This window comes from Pteropus medius, unplaced genomic scaffold (genome assembly GCF_902729225.1).
Source record: "Pteropus medius unplaced genomic scaffold, Ma_sr-lr_union100, whole genome shotgun sequence".
Lineage (NCBI taxonomy): Eukaryota > Metazoa > Chordata > Mammalia > Chiroptera > Pteropodidae > Pteropus > Pteropus medius.
The window spans coordinates 9459739-9480548 of record NW_024354875.1 but is presented as its reverse complement, the minus strand read 5'-3'; the positions used below and the strand labels follow the sequence as shown (position 1 = coordinate 9480548).

The 20810-nt window shown below is 30.9% G+C and overlaps 1 protein-coding gene across 1 annotated transcript in view; it reads left to right on the top strand.

The window, feature by feature from the left end:
• Positions 1–20810, top strand: part of LRP1B (LDL receptor related protein 1B) — a 1647539-nt gene that overhangs the window by 17290 nt on the left and 1609439 nt on the right. The window lies entirely within an intron of this gene.

Here is a 20810-nt window from a genome sequence, read left to right as displayed (position 1 = left end):
CAAAAGATACTTGTTGAGGAATAGATTTCACTATAGATTTTCATATTGTCTCCTGAGGTTAGTCACTCAAAATATAATTTTATTTTATTTTTTTAAATAGGTTAAGATGACATTTTGACTACATTAGAACAGAGTTTCTCCTAGTATCTGCTAACTTATTGGTCATGACTTTGCCTTCATGCTGAGTGTCCTGTGGGGATACACCACTATGTTGAGTCTGAAAGGAGAAAGAATAAATTATTGGCAATCTAGAGTACTTTTCTGATCTTGATGATATTACTAAAGATGGAACTTCTTAGCTTTTGTGGATTAAAAACAAAGGCTTTCAAGTTTTTATTTTTACCCACACAAGGCTTTTCATTTGCTTTATGAAATAAACAGGTGGAAGGGGAAAAGAAGCATCTGTTGTTTCATTTATGCTCTACAAGTATTACTATACTTTTTGAAAATACTATTTTTTTTTTTCCAGGAAGAATGATGTGATTGTGTAATGCCAAGTACATGCTCAATACTTCTAAGTGATAAATTTACATAAAGGATAGTTTGCTTTCTGATCAGAGTCTGTGCGCTAAAGATTTTCTGTCAGAAAATCAGAATAAAGACTAAAATCAAGGCTTGGTTTTGTGTTTTTTAATACTACACATATCATTCTACAAAGCTTTTGAAAACAACCGAACCAGATATCACTTTTCAGTATTGACAATGTACTTTGCTGATACTATTATTTTCTCTTCAAGCAGGAGAACTCTGAAGAATGTCTGATGGACATAATGTTTTCCTTCTCAGTAGAAATAACTACTCTTTATATAAAATAATCTTAAAATTTAAAAATATATATTTTCCATTTTTTGTCATTTTATAAATAAAAATGTTATACTTTGCTTTCCTGCATAACAATAAAAACAAGTAGTTTTAGGCAAAATATTTATAATGTTAATCCTGGGCTTCATTTACTACAGGGAAATAATGTATTAGATTAAGCTAATAGTTGAAAAATTTTCATATCTGTTAAGTTTATAGATATTCTCAAAATTATTGTTTTTGAAAATGGAAGATGACCTCACAAAGCATTACAAATATTAGCAATACAAAAACAGTTATAAGGACTGTCCAAGTTCTACTCTTTTAATACTATTATATTTTCTACATGTGAATTCAAGCCTTGTTCTAATATTATAGAAATAAGAGAAAAAGACATTAAAACATTCCTAGGGTGTTAACGTGAGTTAACATCATAACCACCAACTGCCAGCAGGCTTTGGAGGCCCAGCAGGGAGCCGCGTTTATCCCATGTAATGGATGTGTGGTCACGGATCTCATTAAGCAATAACAATCTTTGAGAAATCGTTGTTCCCTCCCAAAGTACACTCTAAATGTACTCTGTCTTAGTCCACTGAGGTTCATGCTGCTTCTAAGTCACCATGCTCTTTTCTTGAGTCTCTTTAAGCTGATTTTGTGTGTAACAGAAGAATCCTGTCACATAAAATTTGAGATATTTGTCTCTCAAAAATCCATTGAAAAGAAAGCCACTGCTTTAGACTCATGAAGAAACTTTTGGGGTGAGCATGGTTTCTGTGATAAATTGTTCTGAGATAACGAGACACCTACCACTTGAAGTACTCAGTTAGCTTCACCAGGAGGCATTTCTGGGCAATATGAAAATGAGCTGACTCCAATGACTTTGGTGAATAAATTCTGTAAGACAATTTTAGCTAAAGACTGCAATCAAAAACATAGTCACTTGATCTCTAGTTTATGGAGCTATGTGGTAATCTATTCAGTGCCTTTGTCCCTTTAAAAAATAATTTATCTTGTTAGTATTTTTCTATATAATATAATCAGAAGTGATTGAGAGGTGATGGAAAAATGCACTAATACTAAATGGGAATTTGAAAAAGCAAAAAACAAAAAACAAAAAACAAAAAACCTCGACCACTTGGTAATCAATGAAAAAGTATTGAATATCCAAGTGTCCTATTTTGGCGTTGTTAGTTTTCAGTTCTTTAGTCCTTAAGTCCTTGAGATTTTCATAAAGCCTATGTTTCAAATGAAAGCAGTTATAGGAAATTAGTACAACAGTGCATGAAATAATTATTAAAAATGACAAGGACTCTAAAAATGTGAATTCTAGCTTTATTCTTTATTTTTTTTTTTTTTTCCATAAGAGGGGCATAGTGGTCAATGACATTGGCAGACCATGCTTTAGTAAATTTATTTATTTTTTTAATTGTTGAATGTCTATTGATCAATTACTTGGCCTTTCACATGGAATTAAAAGTGAAAAGTAACTATTTGAGCAAAATAATTTTGAGTAATGATAGAAGCTCTAAATCATAAGTAAAATTCACTTCAGAAAATGTCTACTTTATTGTTATGAACAGTTCCCTGTAAATTAATTTTTATATTTGAGTCACATTGTACTTCTTTAAAAAAAAAATATTTGATTTTCAGAAAAACAATGTGTTAGGAACATTTTTGGAGCCATTGTATTTGTACCTTTAAGTCCTTAGAGTATAAGCATTTTGTGTAAAAATATAACAGTTGGATAAGGCAAATTATTAGGAACATAATCTAATATAAATTTTTATAAAAATATATATCTAATGACTATGTATGCATCTTATACCAAACTTATTGATCTGTATTATATTTTATACATATTATATATTAATACATATATAACTCATTTTTAAAAAAAGCAGAATGCAGCAGTAGCTGCTTAGTAATAATTAGATACTGAACATAATATACTTTTTACCTTTTAAAAATATTTTATTACTACCAGATTTTTCTAGGGCATTATTATTACCACTGATTATTATACTCTAGAATTTGTCTTACCATGATAGAAAATGATCCAGTATTTGAGAGTGAGATGCAGAGAGGTGAAAGAATGATGCACTGGGTAGTGGCATATTCCAAGTAACAAACATGAAATGTTTTAAAGTATGGTATAATTTATGTCATAATGGCATGAAGGTTACAATGGAATGTAGATTAGCCTTGAAGCCAAAGATTTAAGTTTGTCTCTGGGCTCCATATTCTGTTATTTCCTAGTAGAATAAGTGAACAAGACATTTATTTCTCTGAAACTGAGTCTTTTTATCTGCAAAATGTAACTAATGAAAACTTATTGTATTGGGTTGTTTTAAAACTCAGTAAAAAAATGAAAGTGCCTTATAAATTGTATGGCTCTTTACATAGTTAAACTGAATTATTCCATAGTAATAATAATGAAATTCTATCCACTTTTGTGATTTTAAAATTACAAATTTTGTAATATTTTTTTCTTTCATTTAAGTCTCATTTTCTTAACATATTTCTGTGGATGCCAAGTAAACAGCTTAATAATGATTTATTATTTCAAAAATATTTGAGAATATGCTAAATAAAATTCCACTTCGGAAAAAAAATGCGAGTGATACAGTAATGAAAAAGCATAACTTGTGTGTTAAAAAGAAAAGAAAATCTAGCTGAAGTATCTAAACTGTGTGGCAAACAGGGTTTCAGAGGGCTGGTAAATATGCATACACATAACGTAGCAGCTGATTTTTTTTTTTTTTTTTTTTTTGCGACTTTAAGTGCCTTAAGAGAAGTGGACATAAAATTCTGTGGGAGTTCAGGATTCATCTTTTATAAATCTGAGTACTTTTAGAAAATAAGGTTAAATAATATTTTAATTAAACCTCTGGTCATACCAGAACATTGTGCAATTCCCCAAAAACCCATAAAATAAGACATTATTCTTTAAAATAAGCTTCACAGAAAGAGGTAGTCATTTTAACAATTGAAACATAAACATAAAATAATATAGAATATGAATCATTGCTAAGCAGTAGGTTTAATCTAAATTCTAGACCTCAAAGAAGTTCTAAAAATATAGTCTGTTTTAGTTTATAAAAAGCACGTCTTCGGTGTTAATGAATTATTTCTGAAAATATGTAAGTTTCTATCAATTATACCATTTTGGTAGATAGCCTTCCCTACCAAATGTTTAACAACTTAAGATTTGTCTCCTATGCTGAAGTATCTACCAAATATATGTAGAACTATAGAACATTTCACAGAAAATAGATTTCAAGTTTTTACTTATTTTTCTCAAAACTACATTTTGCAAACCGCACATAGGAGTTAATAATAAAAAATATGATCCTAGCCAATTAGCCCTATTTAATGGAATGTGTTAAAGAAAAAAAAAATATGGCATATCTTCATTTTTGTCCAAACTAAGAAGTAAATACTTTTATAATTTTTCTAATTGAAAAGAACTGGGAAGTTTAATCCATTCCCCATTCTGCTACTAGAATGACTTTTAAACAAACCCAAACAGACCTGTCTAAACCCCCTCAATGGGGGGTTTCCAGTGGCCTTTAGAATAAAATGTAACTTCCCAGGCAAGGCACCCAGAAATAGAGATGGCCAAGAGTTTGCTCTCCTCTCTGGATTAATCTCCACTCAGCTGGGGTTGGGGCCCTTTCCCACTTTTGCAAATCAACCTGTAAATATTTCTCTCACAGCACTTGCCAAGAACTGTTGTGGTTGTTTGGCATTAAAATCCTTTCTTGTAGACTGTGGACTCCCTGAGGGTAGGGGATACATTTTTGTTTCTTTCTCTAGTGTGTAGTGTCTGGAATGTGGTAGGAAGTTTAAGACAGACAGATAAAACCAAGTATGTCCCAAAGTCCGGTTGGGGAACTTATAGGTATATAGGCACTAATTCTATGAAGTTCTCCAGAAGTTTAAATAATGATAGCATGAATTTTTCATTGCTTGCTTTTTAAAATATTGGTTGAGTATTAGGCTGAGAAAATGATTAAGAGTGTGTGGCCACTATTTCCTGAGATGAGACCCAAGGAAAGTAGCCCAGGTGAGCTGAGAAGAGATAAACTTTTGAACACACCATAGCCTAATATAGCTCTAGTGCAAATACAGTATGAATGATTTCAGTGCAAAGCAGAATGTCTTCAAAAATTTTTATGACTCTGCATGTATCAAACTCATCTCTGCCCCATGGAGACACCCACAGGATTCAGTATAGTATTTGGAAAATGCCTAGCTTTAAAAAAAACTATTTAGAGCATTGGTTTCAGGTCAGACTTTGCTAAATCAAAGAGTGCCAGTTTCCTTCATGCCCAACAGCACAATAAACCCCTCTGCAAAAGAAATAAAGACTGCTGAGAAATAACTGATGAGGCTTTTAATGTCAATAAATGTCATTCTGTGCATCACTATTGTGTGAGTTTCCTTTTCACAAATGGAAGAGAGATTTTATAAACTCTCCTGTAAAAGGATGGGGATTTAGAGTTGGCATTAGTAGACCCTGTAATAAAACAAATCTCTTCTTCAAGTTCTCCTTGAAGTGAAGCATGGCACTTGAACTTTTCATTTGGTAATATGTGGATTACAGATATCCCTCCTCTCTACAACTAAGATTTCTGTTATCTTCTTTGCTATCTTCATAAATATCCTACTGGGAGAAAAAGGAAGTGGAAAATAATTGAGAAATTGCCTTTTGGCTTCATTAGATATTGCTTGATTAAAGATTTGGAAGGTACAGTGAAAATACATTTAGTTGTTTGACAGTCTTATAAATGAAGCTCAACAAGTATCCACCAGAGTACTGATCAGATACTTGTGAGGAAGCTTTTATACAGCTGGCAGGTCCTGTTAATGAATCCTGGATTGGCACAATATTTAATATGGCTTTTCTTTATATACAGCAGGTAAGAAGCAGCCAATAGCACGAGGTCGAAGGTGACTTTTTTTGGCATATTATATTCATTGGAGTTTGTGACATATTCCAGCTTAAAATATTGTGCTATTCAACATATATTTATTTATATGTATAAAAAAATCATTAGGCCATCTCTTGCAGGATTAAAAAGGTTAAATGCTATTCGTGAAAGAAAGTCCTTGTGTCAATTTATTGTTTAGCTAAGTCTTCTTTCCTTATTTCGTAAACTGTAAAATTTGTACACTGCAAATGAATCTGGCTTCCTAGGTGGCTGCCAAAAAGAAATAATCACATTAAACTCAAAGTGCATTCTTTTATATATTTAAAGAATGTAAAGAACAGAAAGAACATAGATTTGGGTTTCTTTGTTAATGAAAACGTGACTATAAAAATGCCCATCATGAAGCCAGATTTATCACATAAGAAGGAATAAGTCGTAACTTTTATATCTAAGAAACAGTTTATACATGTGTGTATAAATTGGTTTAACAGTTTGGTCTCCTGGGTTTTCAGGGACTAAAGCTATATATTAGAATGAAATAATTGTATACAAATGATTTCACCAATTAATTTATATAACTTAATTAATATGTATAGCTTGTATAATTGTTTTCACCTAATTTAGACTTATAAAAAATACAACTAGGAAAGCTTCTAGCAAAATCATTTAAATATTAAAATATATGATGTTTAAAATAGTAAGTAAATTAATTAATCCTCTACTCTTCAGATCTTTAACTCTATGAGAGATTGCAGGAAAACTCTGCTTGCCAAAGTACAGAATCTATTTTACACCAGAGAATCATATATATCCTTTTTCCAGGATTGATAAAGAACAAAATAATATTTACACACTTATACCTAGACAACATAAGCCCAGAAATCCAAGGAGTAATTAAAATAGTGATTCACTAATCACCATATTATTTTTAGTTATTTTTCTTCCACATTAATTATATTTAAAATAATTAAAATAAAATATAAGAAAAATAAAATTTTAGCTTTTAAAACTTGTGTATTTCACTTTTTAAAAATACTTTTATTTTGATATGATTATCAGGTTTTGCCATTTTACTGATTAAAAGTACATAAAATAAATTAGAGGGAGTCTTCTTTTTCATATGTGTGAAATATCTTTCTATTTTCTATATCTTCCATGGTCCAATTTTGTGGCATGACTTTCATAATAAGATTTGTTTAAATTTAATTATCAGTAACCAATTTATGAACCAAAATTTGCTTTAAGTAATTATTAGAATGCAATCGGTGTGATTAATTTTGGATATTTCAAAATATTTATAACAATAATTCTTTCTATCCAGAAGATGATAAGAACCTAGTCCTGATTTATGGCTTCATAGGAATGGCTACCAGATCTTAAGTGAATTTGTCTCGACCAAACTGGAGTTAATGCGAATGAAGTACCCTAGGGTACCTTTCATGTTTCCCTTTCAATGCCATTTTTAGGCTTTTAAGGGGAATTTTAGGGGATTTGTGGTTGGAGTGCAAAGTGATTCACAGTGCATGTCGCTGTAAGCAGGCACATGGCTACTATCATGAGACACTGCTTTAGGCTTTAAAATGCATTTTCAGATATTTTAAATCATTATATATAACAATCATGTAAAAATATTACTTCTTATTTTACACAGGAGGGAATTTAGACCCAAACAAGATCTACCAACAAATATCAAAGCTCTAGACTAAAACTTTCGATATCCAAGCCTTTTGTTTCTTTAGTTATATCACTGTAATGTAGATTTCCAGAGAAGCTATATTAATATTTAATAAAATGTGGTGTTATAACAATAAAACATTATCAGTTTTATTTTTTAACAAATATCTCAGAAGTAAAAGAGTCATGTAAGTGTTTTTCTCTGTTCAGACTAGCTAGAACCTCATGGGAGGTTAAAAACTTGTTCTAATAATGGCTTATACACTCAATGCATTTTTAGAATTATTTTGGAATTGCCTTAAAAGCCCATGGCGTTTTCTTTTAAACTCAGTGCTTTCAAATCTCGATTTCCAAAGTATAAGTTTGATTTTCTGACATAATCAGAAACCATATAGACATAAGGTTTGTGAATGAAGTGATAGAGTTTTTATTTTGCTTTTGATTTTAAAATTTGAACCTGATTTTAAGTGGTAGGTTGTATCTAAAGTAATTTTAAGAGAAATATTTAAAGACAGTTTCCTTAATAGCATCAATAGAATATTAAGTATCCTGTCTATGTCTACCCTAAAGAATAGCTCCATTTGGATTCTTTAGAATGTAAGAGTCATCCAGAATTTTATTTTATTTTATTTTATTTATTTATTTTAGGCGAGGCAACCTTTGTTGACCTCACAGATTGCAAGGACCTTGTCAGTTTATAATCCCTTATTTTTTTTTATTGTTTACGCCTACCGCCCCTGGTCTTCCTAGGTGGTCTCTCATCTAAGTACTAACGAAGCCCAACCCTCCTAAGCTTCTGAGATCAGACGGGACCGGGCTTGTTCAGGGTAGCATGGCTATAGACCAGAATTTTATTTTATCAGGATATGTATAACATGTTTTACATCTGAATATGTATGACATATGCCAACTATGTCTAACATATGATTTATATCAAAATATGTATAGCATATGCAGAGTGATAGGCACACTAACATAATGCATCTCATATTCCAATTTTATGAAATGCAGTTGTGGCCAAGTTCAAATCATGCAGATCATTTATAGAACTTACATGTTACCTAGACTTCTCCCAAAAAATAGACTTATTTAGTCAATGATTATCAAGTGGCATTTGAGAGAGTCCAATTGCCAATCTATGTTCTTGAGGAGGTCCAGCCTGGCTGTGGTCCAGATCACCAGAGACATCCCCATTTTCGAGAATGAATTAGTCTACACTGAGTCTTTATTTCTTTAGGTACAAATCCTGCAGCCCATTAGCACATTTATCCCTAATTCCCTCCTCAATTCTCAAGCTAAATGCCACTGCCTCACACACACAAAAAAAAACAATTATGGATAGTTTAATTAGAATAAGAACAATTTAAAAATGAATTTGCCTATGGAATTTACTTTTATTAGTAATTTTCTTTCTCCTTCCCTCCCTTCTTCCCTTTTCCCTTCCGTGTTGCCTTCCTTCTTCTCTGTCTTCATTCTTGAGCCCTACTGCTGTCAAAGTAAAAGTAAGGCAGAAATATGTGGTTGGTGAGCAGCGGGGGCCTTGTAAGAGAAAGGCTAAACTGGAAAAAACAGAGAACCAAAATCAATCTCAGGCTAAGGGTTAAATTTTATTATCATCTTAAAGAATCATTAAAGCAGCTTGGTTATTATCATCAGATTTCTTCTTGGGTTTGAAAGGTGAAAGGTTAATGACTCATTTACTGAGGTATGCAGTTTTCTTTCATTTTTCACTTATAATTATCTTCACTTGTTTTCAAATGCAATTTAGCCTCCAAAATGTATTGTAGTTATTCATTATTTCTGTCAATTAAAGTTTCTAAATCATAGATTTAAAATGAATCACAAATAAGCATCAATTGATTTTCATCACTGAATGCCCACTTCCTGGAAGAAATGAATGGAGCAGATTTACTTTTGAAAATCTGCCTTCCGTGGCAGCTGGAGCACTGGGGCTCAGCAGATGTTAGTTTCTAAAACACTGGTATTCACTTTGGAAACTGAGTGGAGTCATCAGTGTAGTCTTCATGGAATAAAAGGTTTGACAGAGCACTGGCTGTGCTAATGAATTTTTGACTGAAGCAATGGTAACTTCATAGAACATTTGTGTTCTCTAAGCTCTTCAGTGTGATACCTTAGGTCATCTGATATCTGAAGACACACTCATCATTTATAAACAGATTCTACCTTCCATCAAGGTTTTCATGGGTAGATCCAATTTTAGATATGTAATATAAAACTAAGTGTCCTTAAGTTTAGTATTAGAAAATGCAAGTTTTCATTAAGGAAAAGTAATGTTCACAATGCAGAAAATCCCAGTTATAATCCTTGTGGTAACATTGTACACATCAGCATTGTTTATGAAATTAAGAGCAACTTCTTTTATATATCAACCGAGCAGTAGTTCTCTTTTCACCAGGCTCCATTGTAATTGACATCTCTCTAACATTTCAAATTCAGGTTACTCTTCCCCAAGTGGTGTTCTAATGAGGTTGTTGCCATAGAAACTTTGCAATCATTGACGCACTTTTTACTATTGAAAACTTAAATGCTATGGCAAATTTAGAATTTTAAAATTATGTGGAAAGAACAAATTCTGTGGGGTAGTTTATTATTCTTTTATCTGAAATAGACCACTTGGGGAACTAATTATTTTGAAATTGAGGAAAGAGGCTTATTGGTAGCACCATTTGGGATCTAAAGCTAAGAGCAAAAGCTGAGTTTGGTCTGGCAAATACAATTTGCCAAAAAAATTCAGTGTCAAGAAATCTCAGAGAATATCAATTTGAGTTTAAATTTTTGATACTTAAAAAGCATAAAAAGTCTTTATAAATAGGATAAATAAGCTAGCTAAGGAAATATAGAAAAGATAGCCACCTATCTTTAAACTATCAATTAACCATCAAATGTCTGTCTGATATTTAAGGAGAAAATACTTTATCCTCTAAATCAATTTAATGTTATATTATTTGCCTGTAATGTTAAATATAGGCTTTAGAATAAAATGGATGTGTAGATTTATGAAGCTGTGTTGCTTTATGATCACCATTGTAAACAACTGTTGCCAATTACATTATAAACTCTGAAGGTAAAGCTCACTTATATGGTGACCACCAAAGGGAAAATATGGATTAGACTATCTCAATAATATCAATTTAATTTGGTTTTGCACATGCATTACTGTTGAATAATGAGTTTCCCTCCATTATGGATGTGGCATATGACAGAAGATTAAACTGACCATACATTATGTACTAGATATCAACTTTACTTATTCTCACTGTTATTTTACATGAATAATGTTTCCAGGTAGAAATACACTAAGTTATTGCCTGAAAACTAGTTACCTGGTCACTTATTAAAGAATCATCCATAATGACAAGGGTCAAAACTAGAGGAGAAAAGTGTTTTAATTAAAAAAGATCTACTTGAATTAACAAAAGTGAATTCCAATTTTTGGAATTAGGTGTTCTTTAAGATAATCAGTAAGCTGCTTAGAAGACATTTCTGCTTTGTTTTTCCATTTAACCATTTAGATTAATCTATTTAGATTTTTCAGAATAATATGAGGCCATAAGTAAATTATGGTTGACTTTACTTTAAAGTTGACTGTAAAATTTATCTCAATGTGCTATTCACTTATTCTAGCTCTATTCCTCCAAGTGAAAATAATGTGAAGAACAATTTTGGTAATTTTATTAAATTTGTCCTTGTTAAAGACAATTTAGCCTTTTTAAATATAGGATTTAGACTTTGTTCTCTGTTTAGTCTTTCAATGGGCTCTTAAAACTTGAAAATAAATATACATTTGGGTATTTTGATGATAAAAGTAAAATATATTCTCTAAGCTGAAAAGAAATTAAAGAGCCATTTTAAGAATCCTTAAATTGTACAGTTTCCTATAATATCTATTTCTAAATAATTTTTTAAACTATGGCATAGTCTTAGCAATTTAAATATTTTTAAAAATGTATCAATGCACTTTGATTGTTGTAAACATTTTCTTGAATATTTACAAATGCGATTGCTTTATTTCAAAGCATCAAAGAAGATTTAGACTCTTTCATACCTACATGTATGTGGCACTCTTAATGTTATCCTTGAAAGTACTGAAAATGTTTATTTAAAGCACCTTTTTTTTAAATCTGACCTCAAACAAATTTCCTGCTTTCTCTACCTTTTGACAGATTGGAATGAATGTGGTGAGGTAGAGAAATGTGGGTAGGAGGAGAATAACTGTGTACTCTTGATTCGCTGATGTTGTTAGAGGACTATGGAAGAGAGCAAGATTTTCTCAAGCTTGTCTGCGTTCCTCCAAAATATTAAAAAGTAGAGAATCTAGACAAGAAAAAATATTAGGCTTTACTGCTTCATTTTCAGAGGAGACTTGTAAGAAGAAAAAGTGACACCATGTGCTTTACTCTCATGACAAGATTGTAAAGAGAACAAGAAGTACAAAATCTCAGTCTGTTGTTGTTATAGTATTTACATTTGCACATGAGGTCTTCTTTATTTGGAATGCCATATTTGAGCACTTCAAAATAGAAATATAGAATTTTCATAAAGATTTACAGTCAACTTCAAAAACATAAGTTCTTACTTTAATAGTAATTACGTAGTTTTAAAATATACTTTCTTTTTGTAGCATATTTTCTCAATCGATAGCTCTGTGTATGCTTACATTAAATAATTTTACTGTTCTTAAAATACATACCAGCTTAAGTTCTGAAATGTGGAGCTCTATTTAGCTCTACATTTAGTGACTTTAAAATTGAAAAGCACTAGATATGATTTTCCAAACAATTTTTCAAATCAGTAATCTATCTTTAAAATGTTAATTGCTAATTCAAAAATCCAAATAGTATATAAAATTAAACAGTTGCTTATTTTTTTGAACATGAGATTCATTGCAAAGTAAAATGCAATGCTTTCTTTATACATACTAATAAAGTCAATTGCCTTGTTCATGTTTGAAATGAGACAAAAGCATTGGATGGAAACATCATGGATCCACATCATTTTAAAGAGAAAAAAGAATGAACTTTAAAAAGGAATTGTTTGCACTGATTATTTTTCTCAAACAGATATGTTTGAGGTTTTTCTTATGACATGAGCCTTGTTTGACATTATGAATAGGAGATCATTTCTTCCATTAAAGTGTTACATCCTAATAGAGAAACCGCTAGCATTAGAAATTCTAGCTTTGTACAAGACTAAACAGATACAGCGGGATTCTTTGGAAAACAGATTTTCTGCAATGATAACCAGAACAAACTGTGGGCTAGGATTCTCTTATGGCCTGTCTGAACATGCACATAAGAATTTATAAGGATCAATTGTATAGTCACTTCATCAGACTTTTTTATAGAGAATTTTACTTCTGTTGTCGTATTGCAATTTTGTAAGGTCTCTGTGAAATAGGTAACAAAGAGCTGATACACTAAGAGTAAATGAGATAATGAAAATATTTAGTTTCAAAGCCAGGAATCAGATATTAAATTCCGTGGTCAGAGACATGAGGTCTGTGATTCATTTATTGGAACAAGTGGATTATACCATAAAGGTAAATGGTTACAGGTATAATTAATATTACATTGGAAGGTCAAAGAAACCTCTGTAGAGTACACATTATTTGGAGATCATGTGACTAATGGAAATTATTGCTTTGCCTTGCTTTCCAGATTATGTTTAATATAGGATATCTTTCTTTCCCTGTGCCTTATTTTAAACTCCTTTCTTGTCTTCACCTATAAAAATGAAGAGATTATTTTCTGGGTAAATGCTCTCTGGTATCTAGCCGTAGTGTGTCACAGGAATATGTTGAGTTCTTCGATTAGTCCATTGCTTTCCCACAAAATTGGGAAATTTCTCCCTTATTATCTTTTGCATAAAATATAGTTGATAATGTCCCTGCCCCGTGATGCAGGACAGTATGGCTAGAACTAAATAAAACAAGTCTGTAGAATTCTGTGAACTTCTCCCAAAGAAGATGTGAGTATAATACAAGGGTTATTTATTTGGATTTAGAAGGAGTAAGTGTGGCCCAGAAAAGATAGTTAAGTGGACTAAGATCTGGCACCTACACTGCATTCCAGTTAATGTCACTTTGGTTTTCACAATGGCTGATATGTGGGTCTATTCACCAAGCATTGAATGAACTGCAAACTAATTTCATACTGGATCCTGAGTGATCTTAACATAATAATGCTTCTCTTTTTCTGGGCATTGGATTTTAATCCAGAGATGCTATATGCTGTATTTAGCAACCAACCTCTGAGTTTTCTAATCTACTTGTAAAAATGATTAAATTATTCAAGATTGAAGATGTAGCATTACATATATTAAATATTAAGTGTTAGCATTAGCTAAGCTCCTTCCAATTAAAAAAAATACATATTGAAAGAGACATTTTCTGATTTCAAAAGTGGTTAATTTAAAAATTGAATAAACTTAAAAGCCATTGAAGTGCAGTTTAATACCTGGAGATAATAATTACGTAAGACCTGCAATCCCCCTCTGAATACTCCCAGAATATTTAAGTCATTGATTACATCTGACTCACGTGTATGGTCACCTTAGTTGTTGTTTTCTTCTTAAATAAAATGAAACAAAATTTTTAATTAAAGGATGCACACACATACATATGCTGCAGCTAAGTGGTTATTTACATAAACTATACTAGATTTTTTAAGTACTTAATGAATATTGAGGAACAATAAATTATGGAGTCTATTGAATTACTTACTCCCTTGAAATCAATTTACCCTACAGTAATGGCATATCACAGGTTTTTATTAAGGGGCTTTTTAAAACTATGAGGTACTAAAGAGTATGCTGTAGCATAATACACATTTGGTAACTTATACCCCTGTGCATTGCTTCACATCTTGCTAAAAACATATAGACATCTCATTATGAATAGGTTCTAAAATATAGGGGTCCATCTGCTGATTAAAAAAAAATACTTTTATATGTGCATAATGCATGCATTTTTTTTTTCTGTTTTTCTCCCTGAACAGAAGACTGTTTTTCCATTTTAGTAAACATTTTATAGCACTTGAAATTAACACATTGCTTACCTAACCATAGTACCTAAAGTGTGGCTCACTGGGACAATTCACATAAATGCTACAGATATTCATTGCACTTTAGCAGTATTTGGGGATACATAAGGTGGAAAAAACATGATACCCATTGGAATCTTTATTAATTTTTCATCCGGAACTATTTTCTGCTGCTTTCAATTACCTATTCACTTATAGAATCACAAAATCTAAGCAGTGGAAGGAACTTATTTATTAAAAAGTATATTGTTACAAAATATTTATTACAAAATAATTGAATATATTTAATTACATTTATATTCAGTTTTTAATATATGTTGAGAATTGTCCAGATTTAAAGATGAAGAGCATAACTCCAGAGAAGTGAATCGATTATTTTCTAGAAAACAAATCACCAAAATTAAGACAAAATGTACCTATTTTACATTTTTTGTGTAGTGTTTTATTAATTTAATTTAAACTTTTATTAACCAATAATATTATAACCTAAAATAAGCATGTCAAATGAGATATTTTTAATGTACTTTTTGTTCCTATTGGACTGATTCTTTTGCAAACAGTCCTGTCACTTAAGTTCAATAAAGTATTTAAGTATTTTACAACTGCACAATGTCCTGTCGTCCCTCATAATGTTGATCTTGCATAATTTATGACTATCTTAAACTTTAGTTTATCTTTGTGGGTCTCAAATAAAGCTGGGCTAAATGTTGAAGCCAATTTTAAACATTAATCAAGGAAACATTAGCCCAACAGGCAAAAATTATTGAAAAGGAGTTTAAATCATTACCTAAGTCTCTTTAAAAAGTTACAAAAGAAGAGTTGCCTTACATGCACTGTATCTTCTTAAGAGTGACAAATTCCTCTTGCTCCCTTTGCAAAAATTGATTATTTGTGTGGCGCTTGCTCTTGTAACTTTCTCCTTTCTCATACTAAGCTCTCTAAACTCTTTCTATCTTTAATCCAGCCAACATACAGGTTTAGTTTTGCCACACACCCCTATACTGCTAGCACACATCACATGCAAATATTTTCCTAGATACTTGCTTTACTCCCTCTTCTATGTCCACTATCTTGTCTTTCTGGCTTTTCTAGTCCTATGGTTCACACATTCAATCGATATGTGATATAGACAATGGGAAAAAGGGTACATTTTCCACACTATATTTTGTTTTTTCTATTAAGATTTATTCCTTTGGCTTTTTCAAGAACTTCTTGCTCTTAAAAAATGGAATGGTCTGTATTACCTATCCATTCATTTGCTTCCAATTTATAAAATCAAAGTTGGATGAAGGACAATTTTATGTAATAGCCTATGTAAGGTATTATTTCATACATTTTGGGATGAATAAAAATGATTCCACTAACAAAGAACTTAATAAGCTGCTCACTAAAGATTGGGGAAAGAAAGAGGAGGATAAATTGACCTCATTTTCACAAAACTGATGTTCTACTAGGAAAGATAAGATTTGTAATGTAATTAGTGTTAATATGGGTTTTAATTACTATAGGGAAAATATAGACAGTGACAAAATAAAAAGGGCATTCTGAACAATTTTAATTTGGAAGAAGGTAAAATTTGAGTTATGCTATATAGATTATGAAACTGTCATAGGATTAGGAGATGATGAGAAAAATAGGGCACAGATTTGCAGATGGAAAAGTACAAATGGTTTATGTAAATGGCTTCTACTCTTTTATATTATTTTAGTATTAGAGTGTAGGTAGTTAATTTCACAACTCTATTTTCTTATACATGTTTTTAAAATAAATGTGGAAAACCTATTATGATGATTTTAGTAGGAAAATCATATATGTTCTGAAACCCACAATAAAAACTAAACAGAAATTGCTATTAATACTTGTTTTAGTGAAAAAAAAATCATATTCACCATCTTATATATACAAAACTATGCATATGTAGTTTTTTTCCCACTAAACTTTTATGTTTAAACACTTTAAACCTATAGAATATATAAAAATCTCATGCAGGAAAGACATAGGACTCTATATAAATTTATCCCAACTCTCAGAAAAGTAAGATTAAATTTTTTAATCTACTTTATGTTTGTTCATGCATCTGTACCTAAAGATCATTGAAATTTCTTTCTTCTGTTTATGTCCACTATACCTTGTTTTCTGAAAGTAAGTACCTTATGAGATATTTTCTGACAAAGTTATGAACCTGAAGGACAACATTAAGAGAAATACCTAAGGACGTATCACGAAATATCAGCATAATCAAATAGGTACTATGCATAGTTCACAAGAGAATACTAAAATGTCAAAAAAAAAAAAAATCAAAAGACTAAAACTACAAAAACTATTATCTTCTTCCAATATTCCAGCTTAGTTACCAGCCAGAAAGAATTTATGTTTTAAACAATTACTAAAAATTTATCGAATAGCAATCAATACCTGCACACTTTCTCACAAGATAAGGGATCCAAAGATCAGCTGAGTGTCACAGAAAATCTTATTTGCAATGCCATATGCAAAGGACATTCAATTATCATGGAAAAGAAAATCAGTCTAGAGATGGCCTGGGCCTCAATGATGACCCACAGTCTTTTTATCTAGTTTTTAAATTGATTTTCATCTTGCTTTTTACCTGCTGGAAGTAGATGGTTGTATAGCTCTAGATATCTTTTCTATTCAAAGCAAGAAAAAAGGAAAAAGAATATCAGAAGGAATTTCTGAGAGTTGCTCTCATCTTTTATCATTGAAGGAAAAAAAATCTAGAATCTCACCAACAATCTTCTGCTGACATTTCATTGATCAAGTTTTGGTTATGTGCTCATTTCTAGCTCCAAGAAAGGATGGGAAGAGAATTACTGGGAAGGGCAAGTGTGTTTCCTAGTCATGACTTGCTTAATTAGACTAATTAAATGCATCTTTTTTGGGCTTAATCCATTGTCTTCCTGAACAAAGACAGAGTTTTAATTAAATTTTTTTAAAAAGTATCTTAAGTAGACACTGGTGACTTGGGGTATGTACAATGAGTTGACTAATGGCTAGTGTCATTCACATAGAGGTAGAAATGTGCCATGTTCTCATAGTTAAATTGCAGAATCGGGTCCTGAATCCACACCTTTAGATTCAAATCTGAATACTCTTTTCACACCACCTAAGAAGTTTCGAAGGAGAGCGTGGCACTTTTTTTTTCAAGGCATTATTTTCAGAGGACATAACTATACTTTTAAGAAGTTTCATTTTTAGTTCTCAGTTAAATTCCAAAGTTCAAAACAAATAAAATCAAACTTATTCTTTATTATATGGAACATTTAAAGAGAGAAGAACAGGATCAAGATGGATCAATAATAGCATCCATTACATCATAAAATGGAGACAGTGTTTTCCAACCTCACTTTAAACACTTCAACTTGAACATGTAAATACTTTTGCCAAAGTCTAAAAAATGAGCTTGCTTCTGAAAATAGAAGTGTTAGATAAATATGAAATGACATTTATACTTCATTTTAAAAATGAACAGTCTTCTTATTCAGTTCTTTGCTTAAAGAGCAAGTAATTACAGAAAATACTCCAGGTAATTAAGGCAGATTTTATCAACTTAGTGGTTAATCAAAAAATAAAAAAATAAGCAATGAGAGAAATATTCAAGAAAATTCATGTAGAATTTTGGTCTTTATCTATGAAGTTATTATAATTATATCTTTTGGAGAGACTTGTTGGAATAAAACTGAAATTATTTTTAAATTAAAAAAGGCATTCTTCATATTAGTTAAAATTTAGTATATCCTGATATTTCTCTAGCTTCTAATATTAGTGCATTTTGCACATAAATGAACTGTAGTAATAGAAACTGTATATCCACTTTAAATCTGGAAAGGCGAAAGTTTTATTTGATGGATTTTCCCTAGAGTCTAAGAATAAATTAGAAACAAGAATACCAATGGATAGTACTTTGTATCGCTAGTTCATTTTTTTGTTAAGTCAACCTGTGTGTTCTGGTTTCATAGTTCCATAGGATTAATATAAATAATTCACACACTTGGTTCAAAATGTGGAAATAATTGGTGAATAATTATTTTGAGTGTTTTTGTTTCTAATACTGAATACATCGCTTGTAAAAGAAAAAAAATCTTGAATATTTTGGAAAACATTAGGTTCTCATTATCTTTTCTGTGAATATTATTCTAATCTCTATAACCATGATATTTGCATGACTTACAACTGGAAGATCAGCATGATAAATGAGACAGATAATGGGGTTTGAGAAGGAAAAGGTTTCATTCTGGCACACAAATCTTAGCTTGTTTTTCCACCTGGAAAATAGTGACGATAGTTCAATTATAAGGCTCTTATGAGGATTCGATATAACACAGGGAAAAGTATATAATTGATCCTCATAACAGTTGGAAATGGAACTATTATTACTACTACCTATAGGTGAGAAACCAAGGCTCAGAACTACGTGTAAAAGATATATTTAAACAGTAACTTGGTTCAAGGCATTTGTAAATAATATTTTCAACTTTGCCTTATTTCTTACAAAGAATAAATTTTAGAATGTGATTAATGAAATCATACTTTAATTGCTTTTAATATAATGCAAAAAGAGAATTTATTTATATATACCTATTTTCTCATTACCCAAATAGATGGAAAATACATCTAACTCATTTCTTTTTTTGAGGCAGTAACTCATAAATAAAGATTCTGAATGTTTGATGAAGCCAGTCATGTGATGAGCAACTGAAAGCATACCATGAGAGATATAAGAAATAAACAAAACCCAAAATGCAAAAACCAAATACCACGCCAAAACCTGTTAGAAAACAAATCCCTCTTTTCTAAAACCAGAAATGTTTGATAAATATGAACCTTAAATATAAAGCTAATAACTCATTTGATAAAGAGCTGACTTTTAAAAAATTCTATTCTTGAATATATTATATATGCTTGATCAGGCTTAAAATTTGCTCTTTCTATTATGCCAGTTAAATTTAAATTTGTTATCTTAATCAGGTTAACACATCACACACTTCAAAGATCGTCATTGGTTCCCTACTGCCTATAGACTGACAACTACACTATTACATTTCAGATGCATGATACTCTCCCCTCAACCCACCATTTCTTCCCTTATCTTGGACCATAATTGTTTATCAACCATATGCTCCTGTCATATGGTTTTCTTCTTCTCTCAAAAGTATTTGAAATGTAAGACCTGTCCTATTCATGCTCATTCTGTTCCTGAAGCATCGAAGTATAGAATGCCCTTTCTTTATATACCAATCCTTCAAAACTCATCAAAACATTAAATATTTTTCACAAAGCCTTTTCCAATTCTTTTGAATTTCTATAATCTGTTATTTCTTTTTTAGTTGCAAGACATTTTGGATCTATGCATTTCATTCATTCTTATGTTTTATAGTTATATCTGTTTCATGCATGCATTTATAAAAACATCTTGAGTACAGGCCATATTTCTGTATGTTCCATAGTATCTATCAAAGATATTGTAGTTCCTCAATTAGTAATTGCAGAAAGACCTCAAAAATAATGTATATTAATCGCATAACTAATTCTTAAATCTTCCTGGAGCAATTTTTCCTTTTAAAAGAATGTAAGTTCCATGCTAGGAGGATTTTTGTCTGTCGTGCTCACTAACGTATTTCCTAAATAAGTGTTTAGAACATAGAAGATCCTCAATATTTTTGGACTATAGTAATAATTTATGTGTATATGTCAAATAACCATTAAATACACGAGTAGAACTATTTTACTAAAAATTGACATTTTAATAATGCTAATAAAATATTATTGAGAAGCTATTTGACCATCTGTGATTAACATTTTTTTATGGGGGGTAGGAAGAATCCTGATATGAAAGAATATTAAAAGAACTAATGGCTGAAGTACTATCTAAATTTAAGCTTCAGTAAGTATTGTTGACTTATGCTTCACTATATCTTAACTATTAGAGTTTTCACTCAAATCTATGGCTTATATTAGCCATTATAATTATTCTAATTTCTCATATATTGTTTACAATGCAAGATCAATACAAGGTAGACAATATAATGAAACCAATAGTATATATAGACCAAATTCACTTAGAAAGATTTATTTAAGACTGATTACAAAGACAAACATAGATATTCCATCTAATTGTGTGTTTTTTTTTTTTTTTTTTTTGTAAATCATAGCTGATGTATGGGTCCTATTCTTATCTTTTAAACATCAAGCAGTATTGTCATGTTCTTGATGCAAAATTCAAAAGTGGGCATGGATTATGAAATGTCTTAATTAAGTTAAAATTTTAAGATACTCTGAAAGTCAGAACTGGGAGGAAACACAGTAAATCTCTTGGTGAATT